This window comes from Numenius arquata, chromosome 6, assembly GCF_964106895.1.
Source record: "Numenius arquata chromosome 6, bNumArq3.hap1.1, whole genome shotgun sequence".
In the NCBI taxonomy this organism is placed as follows: domain Eukaryota; kingdom Metazoa; phylum Chordata; class Aves; order Charadriiformes; family Scolopacidae; genus Numenius; species Numenius arquata.
In genome coordinates, this window is record NC_133581.1 from 64,907,227 (window position 1) to 64,917,993 (window position 10,767).

The following is a 10,767-nucleotide window of genomic DNA, read 5'->3' on the forward strand; positions in this document are numbered from 1 at the left end:
AATTCTTCATTAAAGTAGTTTAGTTCATTCTAAACTTCTGAATCTCCTTATCTCTTTCTCTCCTCTCTCTCTCTTTTGGGGGGGGGGGGGGGGACAGAGGAGGGGGGAAGGGACATCTGTTGGTCTGGTTTTGGTAAATTCGGCCGAAACCACGACACCCACTTTCTCCAGTCCAGAGCTCCAGGGCAAGTACAATTGTATTTGAGTTTGTATTTGATACCATTTCACTTCTGTATAGTAATTTGGTGACTTTTACATGTAAGAATTTGCCGGCACAGGATGATGGGCACACCCAGTTACAGTCTAAAACGCCGAAAAATCTGGGATCTATCATCTCATCTACCAACTCAAAGTGTCCAGTCAGTGTCCAACAGCTCCTGTTGATGAGGCAAAATAGTAATTCAAAAGCTGTCGACAATTTTGAAAATTCAGAGCTGTCTTTATGGGTCTAGCGGAGTCCAACAGCGCTGGGTTTCGTTTGGTGTTACCCGGTGAGTCAATATGGATCACAGCATGAGAAAAAGCAGACGTACTCTACGGTTGCACTGTTTCTTGAAAATGTTTCTTTTCCTCTAAGAACTCAAACTGGTTTTATTAAATTATGTTTATGTCACGGAGAACACGATTGCAAAAATAATTTCTTTTTAGCTTAAAAGTCTTGCCACAATGAAGAACATGAAGGAGACGGCAAAAGTCTTATTGATATTATGCTAATATAATATACACTTATGATTACAGCAACGTTTCCTGCACCCGGAGGAAGTGCTGGAGTGGGCTGTCTCGGGGGGCAGGAAGAGAAGGCTGGCTGCTGTGAACCTCTCTGCCTTGTGCTAACAAACCCTTCTCAATTTCAAAAATGGGGATTAAAAAAACCTAAAGGTCCAGATTCTTGCTTGTGCAATACCTGTCTTACACTGCTCTTCTGGTCAGCGGCAGCAGTGAGCCAGCAAATCCTTCCCTCCTTTCAGCCTGGGCTCTGGGACACCTTTGAGCCCTCTGGCCCCGCGTGCCTGCTTAGTGGCCAAAATCAGTAGCCAAACGGGAAATATAAAGGTAGTTCACCTTTCCCCCCAGCGCCAGGTATATTAAACGCAGCTCTGCACGGGCCAGGAAGTGAAATGATGCTTTTTCAACAAGCCTGGTATCAAAGTACTGCAATGACAACATTAAATGGGTGTGAAAGAGCCCACCCTGTTATTAAGAACGTAATACACGACACCTTACAAGCTCTCTGGAAAAGTGGAAACTGAAGGAAAAGTGATGCAGGGTATGGGGGGGAAAAGACAAATTGATCCCCCATTACTTACTGACCTCATCTGGAGGGAAGGAGGAGAAAAATGAAAAAAGTTGCTGTACAGAAAACATCTGGGGTGCAGATAACGATAAAGCTGAAGGCAGTTACGAATGGGAACGCACAGGCATTCCTTTTAGGCAGCTTTAATATGGAAATAGTGCAGCTGGGTGATTTTTCAGAGCATAGTTTATGTAACACCTTCAGTATCACGAGTCTGCAGACGTCGCCAGGCAATATTACCCTCATATATAATGCCCACGTCTTTTAGATGATGCCCATCTAAGCTCAAGTCTTGGAAAAGAATTAGAAGACTCTCACCATCTATGTAAGCTCTAAACCATTCTCTTGTTCCTGGGTGAAAAATAAAGCCAAGAATCCCTGGACTTCAGGGAGCTTCACTTTTTCATGGATTGAAGGAGCCAACTTTCATTACTCACTGGACAGTTCAGCAACGGGTTCTTTTCTTCTCTGAAGTTAATTTAGGCCTATACACAACCCATTTGTGTTTGTTAACTTGCGAGTGGACCCTTCCAACATGAACTTCCGCATACAGTCATTATTATTCTGTGTATCTCTTTCAGTGGGAGGAAACCATAAAAGTATTCGGTAAATTACAAATCGCTTTACTTTGTCATTATTTTATGACTCCATTTATAAACCTATTGTCAAAGAAGGAAGCCAGCAACATTTTTTCAGAACCCACATAAACAAAAGACTAATTAGTCACCGATGTCTAATTTTCCCTATCACGGACACGCAATTATTCACAGCATTGGGTAAAGCACTCCACTTGCTCGAACTTTGATATCCCGGGAATTTCTCCCAACTTCTTCGTTTCTGCTTACCAAATTTCTCCGAAGTCTGAAGTAAGCTTGTTACATTAAATATTTCATTGCTAAATCTTCTGATGCCATCTGTTGAAAGCAGCAGATTGGACATCACCATAAGCTGAGAAATTTGACCTGTGCAGCCTAACATCAGCAGTGTGGGCAGATGAATGCAACGCAGTTAGAAGCCAATGACAATAGCCCATATATATCAGCCACGTAATTAGTTCAAATAGTTTCATGACCTCTAAATCTAGATCCAATACTCATTTCCCATCAGTAATGACATGGCAATGTAGTTTAAACTTAAAAGTGCCCTGGCCTGCATGTCATGAAGCTCTGTAAGGAACAGATGAATCACTGTGGATCACAAACCTAGCTGTTCTCTATTCAACCCACTTTGTGAGTCAAACAAACTCGGTCTCAATTAAGCGGGAAGCCACCTAGAAATCAAGCAGCTGAGCACTTCTGAGAGCTAAGGTACCGCACACCAGTAACTTGCAATAACACAGTACCCTGTAGGCTACACTCGGAGAGATCACAGGGAGGACTTACTGAAACACAAAATTTACATTCCTGGAAAACGTCAGTATTTCAGAAAAAAATTCCCTAAATACCCCAAGAGATCTCAGGTTCACATTTGTCATTTTACTTAGAGCACTGAGTATCCAGCTTCTTTCTTACCTTATGTCCAACTGCTGCCTACAACAGATTATGTATTCTGTAGGATACCAGAAGTCAGTAATAAAGGATAACCTATTTTACGGTAGAACACTGGGAAGGATGTGGGGGCTCCAGGGGCCACATACTGGACTGAAATCAACCCCACACCTTTAATAGAATACACACACACACAGAGTGCACCTCTGTAAGGCTCTTCAGAGGAGCATGGATCTTCTGGGATCCACTGGCTGTGGTCAGGAGAAGTGTAAAGCCTAAGACTGAGGGAGTCGAGCTTGTTTAGTCTAAAGATGCCCAGATTGAGGGCAAACACAGCAACAACCTTCAAACATGTTAAAGATTGTCACAAAGATGAGAGAGGCTGGGTTAAACACCATGGAAAACTTTCCACTAACAAAAGCAAGCAGAGCACTGGGATAGGTGGTGCATGGGATGTAGGGCTGTCATCACAGAAGGTCTTAAAGTTTGGCAAATAACTTGAGAATTGTTCAGCTGATGCCCTTTAAAGGCAAGGAAGTGTCTGGGGAGCTCTCAGGACCTTTCCATTTTGTTCTCCACTATTGTTTGCCAGGTGACGTGACGTAACGTAACTCACCCTTCTGAGTGACATGCAATAGCATGGAAACAAATTATTTAAACCTGACATGAAGTAACATAATTTCCACAAGGGATTTTTTTTAAACAAATTGTTTTCCACTTGTTTTTTATGAAATGTTTTTAATTTTGCAAGTTTTTTCCTAGAAACTAAAGCTGTATCGAAGTGAAATGTATATGACCTCACGTACACAAAAAACTAATACAAAAAAATCCATGTCCTGTTGCTGTACCATTTCATTGCAGGTTTTTATGACTTTGGATTTCTTAGATGACAGCTGCACGTATGAAGGACAACTTGACATGACGGGTAAGGAAGGCAGATAGGATAATAAGCACAGTTAGTCCAATACCTCAGACTATATCTTATTCTTTATCCAGGATCGGGGCCTTTTTGCCAAATGCAAGGTCTGAAAAACTGGTTGAGCACAGGGAAGTGCTGAAAAGAAACTACACTTTGGAAATTCCCTATTATAGTAATAAGAAGCTCATACAATGTGTAATTTTAGGCAAGCAGTCCAAGTGGTGTCAGGGAGGTGAATCACATAAGAAGACTTAGTCATGCCAGTTGCCTCAAAGCTTTTAAAAATGACCCTCATATGCCCCCTCCTTCCTGCTGGTCAGCCAGGTGGACAACGTGACCTTCCAAGTACTTTGCCACTGAGCTATGGTGACTAGCTCCCACCCAGAGGGGACATCTCCCTGAGGCTTTGTGGGTGACTTTCTTGAGTACGAGACAGTGGGTGGAGGAAAGGAAAACACATCACACCACTTTCTGCAGAAACCTTAAATCTCCGTATTCCTCAGAGAACAACTCCAAATCTTCCTTTTGCCTCAACTGAAACCTCAGCTAACTCAACCCCGCTCTCCCACAACCCTCCTTGACACAAAAGCCAAAGCACTGTCCCGTCTCTATTGCATAGGCAGCAGGCAAGTATGTAACGATCAATCATAGACAACAGAACTGCTTATAATCCTGAATCTGTGTGCTGAGCCTCATTTAAAACAACAATGCAAGAAAAGCCAAGATTACACAGGTCTTACTGATGAAAGATGGGTTGACATAGTGCTTAGAGACATAGTTTAGTAATGTGGGGCATTCTTTTGTATGGTTTTCTTTTGGTTTTTTTTATCAGAGTTAGGTTGATGGTTGGACTAGATGATCTTAAAGGTCCCTTCCAACCTAGACAATTCTATGATTCTATGATGAGAAGCTGCACAAGCCGTGATCATCGTGTAATATTGCCAGTAAGGAACAAGGACTGGAACAGCTGTGTTGTAGCCTGGGATTGAGAAATAGGAACTTCACCCTTCTGAGCTAAATGAGTTCTGATTCATTTTACCATCTACAGCCTTGGGGGAAAAAAAAAAAAAAAAATCACTCTTCTGACTCATTTTCCCAAACTCTGTATTACTGCCTCTTTTCATGCTGCAGCCTGCTCTGACACCAACACTCTGCTCCATCGGGCAACACCAGGATGTCTTGCACAGAAATCAGTGACTTAAGGTTTAGGTGATATCTGTACCACGTTTCAATGATTTTTGCCTTCCTTGGTTTGCCAGCATCCCCCTCTACCCCCAGCACAGCCCCTGTGGCACAGAGCAACTGCCCAAAGGCAGCCGTGGCCCCCTGGGAGTCACCCCACAGATTTCTCAGCAGCTTGAGTGTGGGCCACCCATTTACAGCACGTGGGCCACAGGACACCGCGGGCATCCCTAGCATCACTCACTGGTTAAAAGGGAAAACTTTTGCTCGAAAACTAACAAGTTGGAGGCTAAAGCAGGGACCAAATTCTCTTATTGCTTGCATCTTTTATAATGCCACTGCCTCCAGACAAAACAAGGTATAATTAAACCCAAGTATCAGCACATCATGCCTTCCAAACGGAACTTATTAACCAAAAGTAGTTCGAAAGCAACCAAACATCCATCTGTACAATTTTTTTCTCCTCCTTTACTGATAGTTCAGTAGATAGAACTGATTTTGCATTGCTGCTGACAAGCAGTAGCTTGGGACATCAATAATCAATGTTTGACTAATAACATTTGACAAATAGCAAAGGCTGTCTAAGAGAAAAATTTTACTTGCTAGGTCTAACCGAAACGTGGTTGAAACTCTGTGGTGTTTGAAGAGATCGAGCACATCTCAAGGAAAATGGTAACATTTTCATGATTCCAAACATCAGCAAATAATGATAAATTCAATAAAGTCATCTCTCTTTTAAATGCTAGTTTCTGCTTGATTCAGTATAAGATTCATTTTGTACAGCAAAAGTTTTAAGACATGGTAAAGGAAAAGCTGTTTACAATATTTGGAGATTTTTCCCTTCCTTCCCTCATTTTTCTTTGACTTCATTCTTGTTCTTCTGTTTGGATTTGTTTTCAACAAAGAGACCAAATTTTTCATAGGACAGGAGCCTGTTCAACTGAAGCACCGTACATCGTGTGCACTGTCACAATTTAAAACTGGAATAATTCTGTTGTGCCTTTGTACTATGTTTGTGTTTCTGGCTTACACCGATCCCCATTGTGTGTTTCAAACATGTTTCTCTTCTAGATCCAATTCTTTCTAGTCTAGCACACCATCCGCCCTTCCATGCACAGGTCTTTAGCTCAACCCATTTCCTTTCACACTCAGTTGAGTCTTTTTTGGTCTCTGTTCTGTATTTCTGTATTTCTTCCTTGGATCCACCACTGGAGGGGTGTGTGTGTGCACCTGCATTTGTGCATGTGGTCAAATAGTCCCCATCTAGCCTCTAGAGATTTAACTCTTCTAAGCTATCCCTTTTTGCTATGTTTAATTCAGCTTCCTCTTTTTTTGCAGCTTCGCTTTTGGAGATTTCCTGTAGCTCTCAGTCAATATTTGCGTGTAAGGCGTGTTCTCTGATGTTATTTCTCAGACTTCTCACGATTGTGTAGAAGCAGCACGCCTTGCAGAAGGTTTTCCTCTCTGCGCTTTCCCTCATTGTTGCTCTCACTCCCTAGATGACTATTGAAAACTTTGGCCCTTTTTATTTTTACTTGAGGATTTACTTTGCAGGGCTCCAACAACCTAGTCCCCAGTGGATAAATCATTCTAAACAAAGCACTGGCATTTGTATCTGCAGGCTTGCTTACGTTTTCATTTCCTGAATTTTCATTTCCTCAATTCTCTTAATTTTAATTTAAAAAAATTATTTTAATGCTCACATGGTTTTAAGTGCTAGTGTCTTGCTTTCATCAAGATTTAAACAGTCTGGCCTTCTCTTACTCCCAAGTACCCTCTTTTCCCAATGTATATGAGCCTGTGTTCATTCCTCCACTCTCTGCGTCATACCTTGAAACCGCCTCTCTCTATACCTCTCTCTGGTCTTGTGTGTGCTGTGAGAAGCCTTCCTCGGTGCAGTGCTGCCGAATTCCTGTGCTTCAGTGTCCTTCCTAAGAGCCTAAATGTTCTTTCTGGCACCTCTCTATCCCACCTTTGGATGGCACAGGCATCCGCATGAGCATCGACTGCCTACTCCCCCTGTGTCAGAGCCCTGCCAGGTTTGCTACCTCTCTCGTTGCTGGGACATAAATCCCAGCATCCCACCCGGAGGCACAAAGTCAGCCATCCATGTGCTTGAAAATTGCCTGAACGTTCTCCAGTCTTCTTTTGAAAAAACCTGGGAGGAACAATCTGCCCACACAAATGGTATTAATTTGGATAAAAGGTGTTCAACATAAAAATTGAAAAAATAGTTGAAGAACCACGATCTTACAGAAATAAAAACACCCCTGTAATTAGGTATGTGCGTAGATACTAAATCACTATCCATCCCAGAGTAAAAATTTTCCTTATTCCTTTGGCAGATGGAAGATAAAATGTTTCCAGATATAAAATCATCAAATTCTAATTGTTACTAAAATATTGAGTTATGAGAAAGCCAAACCAAGAGATCTCTGTAATAATATTTACATTCTTCCCTACCGATGTTGCTCATTTTAGCATTTTATTCAGGTGTCATTAAAGTGACTGAAGTTTGATAGTTTGCTTGCATTTGCTTTTGTAATACGTTCGGTTTTTTATCCCCCCTTCCTCCTTTAGCCATCTAACCTCCCTTCAAAGCTATGTGTCGCCCCATAGCAAACACTGTAAAGGAAAGGAAGCTTGAAAGCTTGTGCAATAAAGCAACGATGTTCAGAAATGAAAGACTAACAGCAATCGCTGCCCGTAGCAATTTTTGCATGGAGAATGTCAGGTAGACACCTCTCGTGGAGCGACAGGAACAGCAGCAGAGTGCCCTCTCCGTTACCCGTAGACCAGATCAGGTTTGCGTTTCTGTTGTCCCCTGGCATGGTGACAGATCTGACCCCACGCAACCCCACATCAAACACCATGACAACACAGCTGGAAACAAATTTGTTGCCACAGAAAAAATTTCTGGTGAGAAGGCTCCATGGAAAGGAACAGAACATACTTTGAGGTGAGCCCATTTCCCAATCTCCTTCTAACAGCGTTTTAAACCTATTATTTTAGTCTTTTTTTTTCTTTTTTCTTTTTCAGACAGATTAGCTACAGCTTCTGGGTGAAGCGCCTAAAAACTCCTTTTGCTATCTGGTAGATTAACAGAGTTCAGAACGTGGTTTCTAGTGGAGAAAAACAAATTACAGTGGATGCATCCCTCAGAGAATAAACTTCCATGTTGTTCTTAGCTGCTGCTGATTACTTAAAATTTTTGGCCAGTTTCTTCTAAACATTAAAGCTGTTCTGTGACTTTTCAAAACCAATTGCCACCAGCTGTCAGGGACAGCAGCTCTGCAAATGCTTCAGCTGGCAGAATAACTCATAACAAGCATTAAAAGCCACTCAGAATAAGCTTTATAGGAAAAACAAACCTCTTAGAGGAGACATTTAGCTAATTATAAGGTAATAAGCCTCACAAGGCCGCCACGTCTGGAGTTCTCTTTCCATAGTTCTTCACTTAAAAATAATTAGCAAACTGTGTAAATGTCCTCATGAGTCCAAAATAACTTTTTCTTTGGTTATCGCCACACTGACACCAGAATAGTCAGCAGGAATGAAGCCCCAGGGTAACACAAATGCACCTCAGATCAGGTCTAGAAAACCTGGCAGGGAAAAAACTGTCTTCTCCGTGCCCTGTTCAGTGGGATGTGAAGAAAACTCGGCGGTTACAGCATCAGCTGGTTAATGTGAGTGACAGCATCCACAGGGCTGGTTAGGGAAGGAAAACTTACATTAAAGCTCACAACTTTTCTACACCTGGACCTGAGCAACTGTGCTCTTTCCTTTCCCCACATCTCCCGTCAATTTTTTCTCCGCTGTCTATGATTGCTTACACTCCTCAGGTCCCAGAGCAAAGGGAGTCAATTTTTGTCTGCCAGCCACAAATTGAGATAAACACATCTCACTGCAGATGTCAAGTGAGATGAGGGTTTTTCTTTGAGATATTGGAACTGCCTTCATTTAAAACTGTGATATCCAGATCACAACGCTGTGATGTAGACATTGTCACCCCTTTGGCTGTGCCCCGCTGTCCCAGAACAACATACAGGTCTGATCCTAGAAAACCAACGTTTTCTCACAGTGTACTCCCCAGAACCTGGAAAGACTCTGAAAACTTTGGGCATGTACCTTCTATCTTATCATCTAAATAACAGCTGTATAGCACCGAGTGTAAAATGAGCTAGAAACAGCTACCTTCTACCTCTTCCGTCATGTAACAGAAAGACCTTACAATTGCATGTGCAGAAGGAGCATGATATGGGGGCAATAATATGGGGAGGCAGGAAGGATAGGGGTGAGAGCAGTAAAATACTTTGTTTCCCCAGAACAGAAATGGAAGAGTGGGCGTTAAACACATAGGATTGACTCACTTTTAGTGTCTTCTTGATTAAAGCACGCTTTAAAGAAGAAGTGGTCAGACACCGTTCTCTTCTGGAGCCAGTGTCAACACAGGGTGCTAATGTGGAAAAAGTCACAGAGGGAGCTGATTAACAGACTGCTCAGAAAGTCCCGTAACGCTCACGATGACAAAGTCCTGTCTTATGAGCCTGCGTGTAGCCATTTTTCCTTGCCTCACTGTTAATTTCCTTAATTTTTTATTAATAAATATCTGTATGTCTTCTGAACGGGAAAGGACAGGACAAGGCTTTATATTCTTCTAAATTCTCTATTTCTCAGCTCCCCACCCCATGCACACATGAAGCTGATCGCTCAGTGATGTACTTGTCTTGTTTCTTTACAAGGAATGTCAAGAAGCAGAGAAATGTACTTATAACACAGGCAACCTACATTAATGAACAAAGCTCTTTAATCCTATTAAAAAAAAAAAAGGAAAAAAAGAATAGATTCATTTCTGACTGAATGGATTTCACTGCACTAAACAAACCTTCACATTTCAAGTTTCCCAAGTCGGGTTCTGAATAGCTGCAAGAAAAGTGGATTACTTTTTGGAAAATACAGTAATGGTATACTTTTGAGATACAAAGGCAAATCTATACAGGTGTGCACAGAGCACCCACACACCAAGGTATGTGATTTAGCAGTTTTGTATTAGGTGTAACTTTTGGCTTGTGTTGTCAGGCGAAATGAAATATTTAAATCATTTATCAGTCATTCAAAATAGCTCATATCTAGTCAACTTAATACAGCTCTATTACATTGCAGTAGTCATTTTCAGAGAACTTATTTACGGGATATTGCTCTGGTTCCCCGCTGCAAACATGAAACAGTTTATCTTAACAATTCCCTTTCATCAATACAACTTCAACATTCAGCTCTCCTCACGTCTAAGTGGAACTTTTTTTGGAAGAACTTTTATTGAAAGTTCCCACTAGTGGGGAACTTGCCAAGGAAATAAACTTTGAAGTTGTGAATTTTTTTTGGACGTGTTGCTTTGGTCGAGTCCTTGGACTGCCTCATTGTTTTGCTTTAACAACCGAACCAATAAACTATCCTGCCACCTTTCCAGGGGTCATAACCTTGTGCAAGCTGTCTCAATGATGGAAAATTAGCTTGCTCTTAAGAATGAATAGATAAAAAAAAACCCAAAACTCACCTGTGAGCAGAGTTCATGTGGTATGAAGAGCACAAAACTTCACTTCTCCCAGCCTCTGCTCAGGCTGCCGGCGATGCTGTTCTCCTCCTAGCTGTGAGCAATGCTGTCGGTGGAACAGCACAGTGAAGGAGGAGGAGGAGATTGTGTTTCAGCTCCTGTGCTCTTTCTGGTTCAACTGCGAAGGAGTCGGCCCAGCCCAGCCCTCTCCTTCCTCACCCACTCATTCATAAATGAAAAGAGATGCTGGTGCCAAAAGCAGATGCTAAATACGGAGCTGGCGATGCATGCAGAGCGGGGTTCACACCCATACCCACCGTCACAGACACCAACC